At 49.8% G+C, this 13,669-nt stretch overlaps 2 long non-coding RNA genes across 2 annotated transcripts in view; one reads left to right on the forward strand and one right to left on the reverse strand.

The window, feature by feature from the left end:
* LOC132045685 (uncharacterized) overlaps nt 1-13,669 on the reverse strand; it is a 28,085-nt gene that overhangs the window by 9,541 nt on the left and 4,875 nt on the right. The gene's annotated exons all lie outside the window — the stretch shown is intronic.
* On the forward strand, nt 1,060-6,104 carry LOC132045684 (uncharacterized). Its single transcript, XR_009412506.1, has 2 exons — nt 1,060-1,157; nt 5,336-6,104. It is a non-coding gene; the product is annotated as an uncharacterized LOC132045684 (long non-coding RNA).

The following is a 13,669-nucleotide window of genomic DNA, read 5'->3' on the forward strand; positions in this document are numbered from 1 at the left end:
CCAACAAGGTGAGTTGTCCACAAGAAGGGGTCCCTAACAGCATGGTTGGCGAGAGAGCCACACCAAGGGATACCCACAATGGCCATCAGGCTGTCATCAACCACACAAGCCATCAGGCTATCATCACGATATTGGTGCCACACCAAGGGATGCTCATATGGGTCACTGTATAGTCGTTCTCAATCTAGGTTGGCAACCGTCATCAGATCATTAACAGACATATGATCATCAGATCATCGGCAGACATATGGTCATCAGGTCATCGGCCAATATGCCGTTCTCACATCATCGGCCAGCAGGTCGTCCTCACATCATCGGCCATCAGGCCGCCATCATCTTTCATCGCCCACTAAGGGCGCCATTGCTAGTGTGTCTCCAAGAGATGAGGACATCTTGGAACATCGGCATCAGCATCTCAGTACTGCCGCCACCCATGTGGGGGAGTATTCGCCCTTTGCGACAGCATTGGGTCCATGCATTTCCAATTAGAGAAAAATCTTCGACAAGCAAAGCAAAGAGACTGCACCAAACATAGTGGGGTTGAAAGAAACATAGAAAGGTAAGGGAGATGCAAGAAGATGATAATTGGGTATTAAACTTTAATGGAAGCGTTGAGAATAAACTCGGGGACTAGAAGATGCATATGCCCTAAGGTCTTGGTTGGACACATTTAAACCAAGAAACATGGCTTGATTTTCCGTAGCGTATGTTCTGTTACAGGCTGCCTTTGTTGTGCCTTGGTGCCCATAATCCCTGCGCCCCAGAGGGCCAAGCGAGTGTCAATCGAGCAGGATACATGCGCAGATGAGTGTCAGCCGCGCGCAGGCAGTGTCAGCCGCGCGCGAGCGACATGCATTGACAAGGGGCTCCGGCGGGCGAGAGTCAATAAGCATCTAGAGATGCTCTATGGCATATTATAAGAGTGCCAAGGAAGTTTAGCAAGGATCTGGGATGAGCCCATGGTCCGTCGGCGGACGAGGCCACGCGCGAGCCTTGTTACGGGCTACCTTCATTGTGCCTTGGCACCCGTAACCTCACGCGCCCCGAGCGGGCCAAACGAGTGTCAACCGCACATGCAGTGCCAGCCCACAGGCAGTGCCAGCCGCACAGGCAGTGCCAGCCCACAGGCAGTGTTAGCCCCGCAAGCAGTGTCAGCCGTGCGGGCGACGTGCACCAACACGGGTTCCGACGTACGGGAGTCCACAATCTTCTTAGATATGCTCCATTGCATATCCTAAGAGTAGCAAGGAAGTTTACCAAGGATCTGAGATGAGCCCACGGGTTGTAGACGCACGAGCGGCCCCGTGCGAGCCTGAGTGTCAGTCTCGAGCGTTTCCGAGCTATGGATGGAATCTTGGGATTTCGGGTGAACACACCCTTCGTAGGATGTTATTGAATGTGCTCGCCAAGGAGCAGTGTCAGTGTCAAAGCTCCCTAAGGTCATATCTCGTTCCACGAGCATGGGGATGAGATGAAACTTCATGGAGGAGTGAAGGAAGTCAAGAGAAAGAGTTAAGAACAGACGGCGCCTCATTTGGAGTTCGAATCATTGAGAAAAGCCAAGTGTGATTCTCGGGCAGAATCATGTCCAGTGCTAAAACTTGGGCTTTTCTTTTTAAAGCATATATAAGGGGGGCACAGGTATCTCAGCTCAGCCAGCCTCCCCCCGTGCGTGCCACCATCAAGCCGCCCCAAGTGAGCAGCCTTGGGGGCCAACCTCAAGGGCCTACCTAGACATCCCCAAAGGGTTCTAGGTACCCATACGAGTTATGCAACTCTATGGGTGGCGCTCGGCCACAGGCCAGCGTTGGGCGCCCAACGAGGGCCGACCATGCCCTGCGGGCTATCCTTGAGAATGAGAAAGTCCTCCGTGCTGATTGAACACTCGAGGCACCTCTCCTAAAAGCCTCGTGTGTTGACTTGTGAGCTTGGCTCAAGTTCAGCCTAGCGAGCAAGGGTCCGTTGGCCTAGACGTGCAGTCGTAGGGCGACGCTGCACCATGCAAGATGGAAGTATGTCGGGAGGGCTACATTTAGCAAAGCCTCATCATAGGCATACTACAAAGGACAAACATGACACAGGCCAAGGATTCAGGAGTTGCCCTACTCAAGCGTCGCACTAGTCAGGTGCACAGGCACCAGACCAGTGTCAAGCCTGAGGAATGGACTGTGCGTGCACCAGCGACGCTCAGCACCAGGCAAGGGATTGTCATGTCCGTAGCCAACCCCAGGTGTGTGTGCAGGAAAAGACCCAACATATGAAACATGCCACAGGGGCATACCAGCAAGGCAAGGCCAAGGCCTTGACATCAACCCAGCGGCACCGCTGAAGCTAACCCTCCAAATCTAAGGGTACAAAGTCGTGCCATGAGTCCTGGGACTATCATTAGGCTGGCTCGTAGTCCGCCTGGACTACGGGCGCCGCACGAGCCATTAGTGTACCGCTGACACTATGAAGGAGGCGGCCCGTGACAGCCTGCGTGTCAGTGTCTGAGCTATGGATGGAATCTTGGGATTTAGGGTGAGAGGACCCTTCCCAGGATGTTATGGAATGTGCTTGCCAAGTTTGGCGTCATTTGAAGATCGTTCACTTAAGGGCTTGATCCCGAAGGCTATATCTCGATCCACGAGTATGGGAATGAGATGAAACTTCATTGAGGAGTGAAGGAAGTCAAAAGAAAGAGTTAGGAACAGATGGCGCCTCATTTGGAGTTCCGAAGAGTGAGAAAGGCCAAGTCCGATTCTCTAGAAAAATGATGTCCAGTCCTAGAACTTGGGTTGTTCTTTTTAAAGCATATATAAGGGGGGCAGAGGTGTCTACAACTCAGCCAGCCTCCCCCGTGCGTGCTGTCGGCCAGTCGCACTAAGTGAGCAACCTTGAGGGAGGACCTCAGGGGCCTGCCTAGGCATCTCATAGGAGTGTCCTAGGTATCCATACGAGTTAGGGGACTCTATGGACGGCGCCGTGCCTGCAGGCCCGCGTTGGGCGCGCAACGAGTGCCAGAGGCTTGACGTAGGAACTGATTATGCCCCGCGGGCTATCTTTATGGATGTTAAAGACCTCCGTGCTGATTGAGTACTCGAGGCACCACACAAGAGCCTCGTGTATTGACTTGTGAGCTTGGCCTGGGTTCAGCCTTGCAAGCAAGGGTCCGTTGGCCTAGTTGTGCAGTCGTGGGGTGACGCTGCACTACGAGGGATAGAAGTATGTTACGAGGGCTATGTTTTCCAATGCCATGGAACAACCATAGGTACATAGAAGAGGACTGCACCTGACGAAGGCTAAGGATTGGAAGTTGCCCTACTCGGGCACGACACAAGGCAAGTGTTAAGCTTGAGGAGAGGACTGTGCGCGCAGGAGCGACGCACAGTGCCAGGATATGGACATGCATGTCCGTAGCCAACCTAAGGGGTGTCCATAGACGAGACCCAGCATATGAAATGTGCCACGAGGGGATGCTAGCAAGAGAAGGTTGAAGCCTTGACATCAAACGGGCGCCACAAGGAACGCTAAGCCTCTGAGGCAAAGCTTCATCATAGGCATGGGGTCGTTCCAAGAAAACCTGGGATAAGGAAAGGCTGGCTTGTAGTCAGGTGGGACTACGGGCGCCGCAAGGGCTATTTGTGTGCCGCTGCCGCTTAGGAGGAGTCGGCCCGTGACAGTTCTTTTGAGTTTTTTGCATGGAATGAGTGAATGTATGTTGTCAACCCGAGGACACGTGCATTGGTACATCGACGGATGGTGATGTGGTGCGCGACCCATGGTGAAGTGGTGCAAACCGGATGGTCCCGTGCCATGCCATGTGTTAGCCCCGTGCATTGCCTTGCCCTTGCCTTGTCATGACCATGCCTATGCCCCATGGTCTTGCTATGTCTTTATACCTAAGCCACACGCCATAGTGCCGCACCCCATGTCTTGCCCGCACACGCCAGCGCCCATGACGGGCAGTGTGGCCACACGCCTACGCCCATGTCGGCCAATCTGGCTTCATGCCCACGCCCGTGTCGGCCAATCTGGCCATACGCCCATGAGCGTGTCGGGCAGTCTGGCCACATGCCCATACTGGTGTCGGGCAGCCTGGCCGCTACATGATCCTAAAACCGTCATAGCGTCATGCAAGGGTCCATCATGTAAATCCCTTAACACGCCCATCCCATGTTTGATCAACTAAGCCGAGGGGCTATGTCGCTGGACGTGGCCTAGTGTCCTTGGGTGCTGGCCGATGTCGCTGGGCAGTGGCCTAAGCCACTGTCCATTGGGGAATGCCGATGGGCGGTGACCTCTGTGCGTTGGGCTATGTCCTTTGGGCAGTGGTCTAAGCCACTGTCCGTTGGGGTATGTCGACAGACGGTGACCTTTATGCGTTGGGCTATGTCGCTGCGCAGTGGCCTATGCCACTGTACCCTTGGGCTATGTCGCTAGACGGTGGCCACTGTGCGTTGGGCTATGTGGCTGAGCAGTGGCCTATGCAACTGTGCGTTGGGCTATGTCGCTGGGCAAAGGCTTATGCCACTGTTCGTTGGCCTATGTCGCTGGGCGATGGCCACTGTGCGTTGGGCTATATCGCTGGGCAGTGGCCTATGCCACCTGTCACGGGCTGCCTCCTTCATAGTGTCAGTGGTACACTAATGGCCCGTGCGGCTCCCGTAGTCCAGGCGGACTACGAGCCAGCCTAGTGATAGTCGCAGGACTCATGGCACGACCTTGTGCCCGTGGCTTTGGAGGCTTAGCTTCAGCGGCGCCACTGGGTCGATGTCAAGGCCTTGGCCTTGCCTTGCTAGTATGCCCCTGTGGCATGTTTCATATGTTGTGTCTTTGCCTGCACACACACCTGGGGTGTCTTTGCCTGCACACACACCTGGGGTTGGCTACGGACATGACAGTCCCTCGCCTGTTGCTGAGCGTCGCTGGTGCGCGCACAGTCCAATCCTCAGGCTTGACACTGGTCTGGTGCCTGTGCACCTGACCAGTGCGACACTCGAGTACAGTGTTGCTGGGTCGATGTCAAGGCCTTAGACTTGCCTTGCTTGTATGCCCCTGTGGCATGTTTCATATGTTGGGTCTTTGCCTGCACACACACCTGGGGTCGGCTATGGACATGATAGTCCCTCGCCTGGTGCTGAGCGTCGCTGGCGCGCGCACAGTCCAATCCTCAAGCTTGACACTGGCCTGGTGCCGGTGCACCTGGCTGGTGCGACGCCCGAGTAGGGAAACTGCTGAATCCTTGGCCTGTGTCATGTGCGTCATGTTACGGGCTCCTTCATTGTGCCTTAGCGCCCGTAACCCCGCACGCCCCGAGCGGGCCAAACGAGTGCCAGCGCGCAGGCAGTGCCAGCCCACAGGCACCAGCCGCACAGGCAGTGCCAGCCCACAGGCAGTGTCAGCCCCGCAGGCAGTGTCAGCCGTGCGGGCGACGTGCACCAACATGGGTGCCGACGGACGGGTGCCCACAATCATCATAGATATGTTCCATTGCATATCTTAAGTGTAGCAAGGAAGTTTAGCAAGGATCTGAGATGATCCCACGGGTCGTCGACGCACGACCCCCGTGCGAGCCTGAGTGTCAGTCCCGAGCGTTTTCGAGCTATGGATGGAATCTTGGGATTTCGGGTGAGCACACCCTTCCTAGGATGTTATTGAATGTGCTTACCAATTTTGGCGTCACTTGAACATCATTTACCTAAGGGCTTGACTTAGCCAAGGAGCAGTGTCAGTGTCAAAGCTCCCTAAGGCCATATCTCGTTCCACGAGCATGGGGATGAGATGAAACTTCATGGAGGAGTGAAGGAAGTCAAGAGAAAGAGTTAGGAACAGACGGCGCCTCATTTGGAGTTCGAATCATTGAGAAAGGCCAATTGTGATTCTCGGGCAGAATCATGTCCAGTGCTAAAACTTGGGCTTTTCTTTTTTAAAGCATATATAAGGGGGGCACAGGTGTCTCAGCTCAGCCAGCCTCCCCCGTGCGTGCCACCATCAAGCCGCACCAAGTGAGCAACCTTGGGGGCCAACCTCAAGGGCCTGCCTAGGCATCCCCAAAGGGTCCTAGGTACCCATACGAGTTACGCAACTCTATGGGCGGCGCTCGGCCACAGGCCAGCGTTGGGCGCCCAACGAGGGCCGGAGGCTTGACATATGGACCGACTATGCCCTGCGGGCTATCCTTGAGAATAAGAAAGCCCTCCGTGCCGATTGAACACTCGAGGCACCCCTCCTAAGAGCCTCGTGTGTTGACTTGTGAGCTTGGCTCAGGTTCAGCCTAGCGAGCAAGGGTCCGTTGGCCTAGACGTGCAGCCATAGGGCGACGCTGCACCATGCAAGATGGGAGTATGCCTCGAGGGCCACATTTAGCGAAGCCTCATCATAGGCATACTACAAAGGACACACGTGACACAGGCCAAGGATTCAGGAGTTGCCCTACTCGGGCGTCGCACCAGCCAGGTGCACCGGCACCAGGCCAGTGTCAAGCTTGAGGATTGGACTGTGCGCGCACCAGCGACGCTCAGCACCAGGCGAGGGACTGCCATGTCCATAGCCGACCCCAGGTGTGTGTGCAGGCAAAGACCCAACATATGAAACATGCCACAGGGGCATACAAGCAAGGCAAGGCCAAGGCCTTGACATCGACCCAGCGGCACTGCTGACGCTAAGCCTCCAATGCCATGGGCACAAGGTCGTGCCATGAGTCCTGGGACTATCATTAGGCTGGCTCGTAGTCCGCCTGGACTACGGGCGCCGCACGGGCCATTAGTGTACCGCTGACACTATAAAGGAGGCGGCCCGTGACAGTTGGTATCAGAGCACAGAGATCATATCATCAGTGCATTATTGAATGTCAGTGCAGAGTTCCTATCAAGGAAGGAAGCGATGTTCTTAATGCCAATCAAGTCAGCGAACCAGATGCCACTGACTAAAAAGGATTGGTTGTATTCAGTTTCCGCTAAAATTTTCTTCATCAACCATGAACCACATTTTTCATAATCATGTCATGCCACAACCGTTGTTTCCGCCATCGGTTGCATAGGGTGATTTCAGGTTGAAACATTTGAATCCATCGACGTACTTTCAAGGATGGCTCTCACACAAGAAGCACCAACCTCAGAGGGATTCTATTGAGACGCGTCTGGTCAACAGGCAGCACCATTGGGCTATGCTACTGGGGATATGTCCACAATCCATCAGTGTTATAAACACCCTGTTGGCAGTCGGTTAGCAGCTTTATTCAGCGAATCATGGACTCGCTAAATCATCAGAAGGTAGAGATGGTGAGTGCATCAAAACTTGCCAGTCAAGGTCTCTGGTCCATGTACACAACAGCTGCATCTTTTCGAGTATCCTCCCTGAAGGGTAGACCCCAAGCATTGCCTGAAGGCACACAATTGCGGGAATTATTACATTGGACGTCTAGCCATCATAAAGGTCGCAAGCAATAGAAGGCGAGTTCCTCAACAACCATGTCTACATCCAGTGGGCTTATACTTCCCAAAGCAAGGGGCAAGTTCTAGCGTGCGATCATCAAGGCTACGTGTTACGAGAGGCGAGCTACCGCCAATAATCTACCATCATACCTATCATCATGGAGGGAGAGCAATCTCCAGTTTTGAGCTCTAGCCATTGGGTGATACCGAGCTAGAGCGAGGCGCGCCAATGAGCCGCGACAACGTAAGGAAGGACCTGTGAGCAGGCTTCTTTGCGGGGAGTTCATATGTCACAATCAGCAGGTGGAACCATCCACCACATTTGTAATGGAATGCCAAACCAGTTAAATGGGGAGGCAGAATCAGGAAGCAGCCGACCTACCACGTAGGGAGGCAATGTCATTAAAGAGCCGAACCACTGAACGTGGGGAGGCCCATGTCGCATACTTGTGTTGTTAAGCCAGCACACGAAACAACACCAAAATCAGGCTGATCGCATGGCGATAAAATCATCGATCCATGACGCGTGGGTTAGGCATTTCATCATACTGAATCACCGAGGTGAGGAGGCAAAGATCAAGGTTAAACATAAGAGTGGGGAATAGTTAAGCTCCAAGTTCGAGAATGTGATCTATACAAAGGGATACCGAACAACCAGGACGGTAACACAGGTACCCACCTCTGGAGAATCAGGCATCAAGCATGGGAGGATCAATTTGAGAACAAAGACCTAGGGTCACACATGTATGAAGCTATCTCCCTTCGAGCAGAAAAATCAAGTACCCACCAGGTGTGAGTTCTAAGAGTTCTTCTCAGTACCACATGGTACCAAGCATAACAGTTACCGAAGATGCCATGGTGCAGCATGGTCTTCCAGAGGCCATATTCGTTGCAGCTTGGGTTAGAGTTGAACTTCAAGCAACCACCAATGCCAGGGAATAAACAACGTCATGTCAGTCGCAATTTGCCACCCGGGCATCGGCTCAAATTGCAAGTCACTCTGAGTCATCACATTGGTACTTGACCTTGCTTATACACCCACCAAGGCGAGTTGCCCAAAAGAGAAAAGGGGCCCTTAACAGCATGGTTGGCGAGAGAGCCACAACCAGGGATGCCCACAATAGCCATCAGGCTATCATCACGATATTGGCGCCACAACAAGGGATGCCCACAATAGCCATCAGGCTATCATCACGATATTGGTGCCACACCAAGGGATGCGCACACGATATGGGTGCCATACCAAGGGATGCGCTTATGAATCATCAGATCATCAGCAGACATATGGTCATCAGGTCATAGGTAAACATGCCGTTCTCACATCATGGACCAGCAGGTCGTCTTCACATCATCGGCCATAAGGCCGTCCTCACATCATCGGCCATCAGGCCGCCATCATCTTTCATCGCCCACCAAGGGCGCCATGCTAGCGTGTCGCCGAGAGATGAGGACATCTTGGAACATCGACATCAGCACTTCAGTACTGCCGCCACCCATGTGGGGGAGTACTCATCCATTGCGACAGCATTGGGTCCATGCATTTCCAATTGGAGAAAAATCTTCCACAAGCAAAGCAAAGAGACCGCACCATACATAGTGAGGGTTGCGTGTGCCACACCAGGGTGTGCCAATCCTAAACCGGGCCAAAGATACAAAGGGAGCAGTACATCAACTGGCTGTAAACTAAGTGCCTTAGTCGGGCAATGAGTCTCAGATGTGAACTACCAGTCGGAAGCAGACCTCCAAAACGGATTTGCCATTTGCTACAATCATCATGTGGCAAGCAAGAATGCCACCACTCAAAGTTAGGCCACCAGAGGGTGCATCAGTTGCCGTGAGGATCATGGCGTGGTTGACAACGAGGTCACCACGAAGTTAGCCACCAAAGGGTGCAAGCGCGGAGGCGCTTTCCAAGTGAACACCGGGAGGTGAAGTGCAGAGGCACGCTTGGAGGAAACTTGGGGGAGCAGTGCACGGGCACGACTCCATTTTCAAGAAGAACACACATGGGTTGCCAACCCACAGGAATTGGGGCCGCGATGTAAAACCCCGAGGGATCAAACTCCGGGTTGTCGTTGGCGTTATGAGGCATCGAGGACGATGCCTAGCTTGAGTGGGGGAGAATTGACCAAGGAAAATTATTTTCTCCTAGTCTTCCTACTAAATGGAAGGTCCTTTACAACGTGGTATAATTGTTTCGGGAGATAGGCCATCCGTTTCGTCGTTTCCGCATTCTAGCCAAGTGAAGAAGTTGAAGAGGAAAGGTAAGATTTAATCCCCTTTTATATGTTGTGAAGGGTTTACTTGTGTTGTGGTGTGTGGAAGTAAATGAAATTCATGAAATATATATGTATGGTGTGTTTGGCCGTGCATGAGTGTGTATGTAAGGTTGTGTTGGAGTAATGAATCAATGGTACTCAACATGTTTGTGTGTTGTGGTAATATGTAGAAAATGAATGGAATTCATGGAATGATGAATAATGAGGAATGGCCGTGTAGGGGCTGCTTGGTATGCAAGAAATGAATCAATGTTTCTTATTATTTTAGTCGTCGTTGCTAAGAATTATGTGATGAAAATGGAAATTATGAAATCATCCATGTTGGAGTGTAGTTGTATATACATGGTGTTGGCCGAATGGAGTAGGTGTTGGGTAGAAATGATGAATTAATTTTATTTTAGTAGTTTGATTGTTATGTTGTTGTTATATTGTATAGAGATGGATGAAAATGCATGAAGACATGTAAGGAGTGATTATGGTTGAAATAGGTGTTTTGGTAAGTTAGTGTAAATTGATGTAATTTGATATTCTAGTCGTTGTCGATATGGATCATGTAATGTGTAGTGAAGGTTGTTGTTGAAGTTAATGCGTACGAATGATCATGAAATACATGGTTGTGTGGAATTGGAAGGTTTCGGGTAAAGTAAGATGTTGATTGAGTTGTTGAAAGATTATGTGAATTAAATTGAATTGAATTGAATTGAATTGAATATGAATGGAATGTTGTTAGTAAGATTGTTGGCATTGTTGTTGGTTTGGCCGAGTTGAATTCTCGGATTGTTGTTAATGGATAAATTGGGCCGAGCCATATTCTCGGGGTGGTATATTTATAGGGGAGATGCTGCCGAAATTTCGGCAGACCATAAGTGAATGTACTTGAAAGGTTAAGACAAGTATATGTCGATGAATCTAACGATAGTGTCGATCTTCTTGAATGTAGACTAACAAGTTGGACGAATAAGCGTAGCTAGTAAGGCGCGGCGCGCAGTATGTTAAGGCTCGTCCCTTTTCTTTCTATGGCATGAATCATACATTGCGACTTTATGAATGCTCCCATAACGTCCTTGTTTCCAAAAGTTAGAAATTATGATTTCAAAGCATGATTTTCTTCTTAAAAGTTTATAAATGTTTTCAAAAATATTCATTTTTCTCCAAAATCCAAGTTTTACGTTTTTGATAGTTTTTATGACTAAAACGACGACTATGGCTTTATGATGACAATGATGATGCCCGATATGAAGAAACGTCTATGATGAACATGCCAAGGATATGTCTTTACCATGAATACGACGATATGAAATGTTAAGCTATTTTTGGATAATGACTATTTTAAAGGTTTCGTACTTCAAACGCTCATAACTTTCTTATGCCGAACCGGATTGACCCGAAATTTGTTTTGCGTGCCCAAGTGATGACTCGGTATTATATTTCCTTGACGGTCTCACCTTATAATGCTCGTTCCTCCAAGGTGGGACACGATGATCCCGATTATTCCATAATGCGATCGGATGTTACCGACCTTATGTCGCTCCGGTTGATACATGACTTTTCTTGGAATCTCATGCATATTGCTTATACGATAAATATATATGATACGTGATATTGATGAATGTATATGTATATGGGGAATGGGGAAGGGCAACTGTTATATAACCATCCCGATTCGACGCGGATTCAGCCGCACGCCCGACGTGATGGATGCCTCGTTGGGGACGCGGGATATGGGAGAGTAAAAAGCCGTTTTCCGAAAGGTACGGTACAAGAATAAGAAACACCGAATGTGCATTGTATGACATGTTGGGATACTGTGGGGAAGGGGGAGGGAGAGCCGATGTATTCGGCGTCTGTACAGATGATTAAAGGATACCGTTTATCCGAAATGTTCTGTCTCTGCATATGTGAATAAGGAACACCGTTTTTTCGAAAAAGTCTAAGCATACATGGCAATTGCCAAGAAGGCATTCATATGTACAAAGTTACTTCTATCCCATGACAAGTTCTAAATGTCCGAGATGTTATTATTCATACGTTATATCTCTTTACTATGCTACTATTCATGCCTTACATACTCGGACATTGCTCGCATCGACCCCCTTTCTTCTCGGGGCCGCGTTTCATGCCGCGCAGTACATCCAAGCGAGTAGGAGCCATTATAGAAGATGACCCAACAATGTTGGCAAGCTCCATTCGCCCGGAGAGTTGCCGAGTCAGCGTACATGTGCTATGATTTCGATCGCGATTAGAGACTTTGCGAGACAAAGTGTCGTGGGTATAAGATGTCGGTCGTGAGCGGCTCCATAAGCCGTTGTATTGTTGTGCATTGTATTAAAAGTATTACACGTTGCGCTTTTGTTTGATTTGGAAAAGTATGAAAAGCATGTTTGTCTTTCCGGAAAAAAAAAAAAAAAAAACTATCGCTATGTATTTATGATTTGGCTAAAGGCCCAAGATAGCTACGAGTGTTACGATAGTAAGAGGGTTCGCTCGGCCCTAAGTAAGGGTCGGGTGCCCATCACACCCTAGAAGATTGGGGTGTGACAAAGTGGTATCGAATGTGTCGGTCCAAGGGTTGTCTGCAAAGTCGTGTCCGGTAGAGTCCTGTTTATGGGTGTGAAGCCGGCCACATCTATAGACAGGAGGCTGCGGGGCATCTAGGAATGGTTGACCTTCTTTCTGTCATTAGATCGTGCGATAGAACCAAGACATAGGAAATAAGATTCCTTATACTAATCGTGGAATTCCGCAGGCATCCAGTATCGGCGGAAAAAGGGCGAGGGATGACGATATGGAAGTCGAAAGAGGTAAGACCGGACTGATATATTTGTTCTGTTACGTGGAGCGGGGAGCCGACGGGAGATAGTCATGCACGGGCGCAGAGTAAAGTGAATATCGAGAAGAGAAAAAGGGTAAAACGGTAAATGTAAAAGAAAGGACGTATTACGAAAATGTTTCGGAAGCTGTGAGGCCTCGACTGGCTTTAAACCATGTAATAAAGGTCATATGAGAAAGTGGACGCGATTATATCGGCATTAAGGCACCGAATCCCACCAGAGTTTCGAGGTTAAGCGTGCTAAGGTGGGAGGATGGGTGACCCCCCTGGGAAGTATGAAGGAATTCCATAAATTTAAGTATAAGAGACGAATGAGAGATTAAAGTAACCTAAGGAAAACCAGAGTGTATGGAATGGCTAGAAACCTTAAGAGGTTGCGTGAGACGAGGCAGACTAGCTCGGTGAGGAGACAAAAAGTGTATCCTAACCCGGAAAAGTCGGATAGGCTTGAACAATGTTTGAAAGTATTTTGTGGGTTAGTGAATAATGTATATATATATATACATGAATGTGTAGAATATTTTACATATGATTATATTGATAGATATGGGAGTCCCAGCAACCGGCGCTACGGTAAGGAAGGCATTAGTCAAGTGAGGGAATCGAAGCCCAAGTGACAGCGAAAGTGGACGGTATAAGTGCTACAAGGAAAGCTGTCATTATTTTGTTATGGACTAAGGCTGGAGGGTCTAATGTGGTGATAGTTGGGAAGGAAAGAGAGTGTGTTAGTAGAAAACAAAGAGAACAAAGTGTTGAAGGGAGGCGAAAGGTAAGAAACCTCAGTAAAGGAGGCTCCCGAGAGAAATTACCGGCAAAGCGCGAGATTATTTGGGTAAGGACTCAAAGTAGACATGTAAAAAGGAATAGAAAGTGATAAAAGGAAACAGGAAAGGAGTGTACGGGGTTTGAAGACTGATTTTGATAAGCAAGGCGGAAAGAACAGTGACTAAGACAGGGGAATGTGAAGTAAGAAAAAGAGTGATTAAGCCTAGCGACAATGCAATAAGACTTTGACCTTGAAAGATATATGAAGGAGTAAATGAATGGCTATACTAGTATGGTTACCATAGGCGTGGAAGAATCGTTCTGAGAGGGTGATCTAGGAAAGGACGAGATCTATGTGTTAGAAAGGAATAGTTCACGAG

Source organism: Lycium ferocissimum, unplaced genomic scaffold (assembly GCF_029784015.1).
Source record: "Lycium ferocissimum isolate CSIRO_LF1 unplaced genomic scaffold, AGI_CSIRO_Lferr_CH_V1 ctg7645, whole genome shotgun sequence".
Taxonomy (NCBI): domain Eukaryota; kingdom Viridiplantae; phylum Streptophyta; class Magnoliopsida; order Solanales; family Solanaceae; genus Lycium; species Lycium ferocissimum.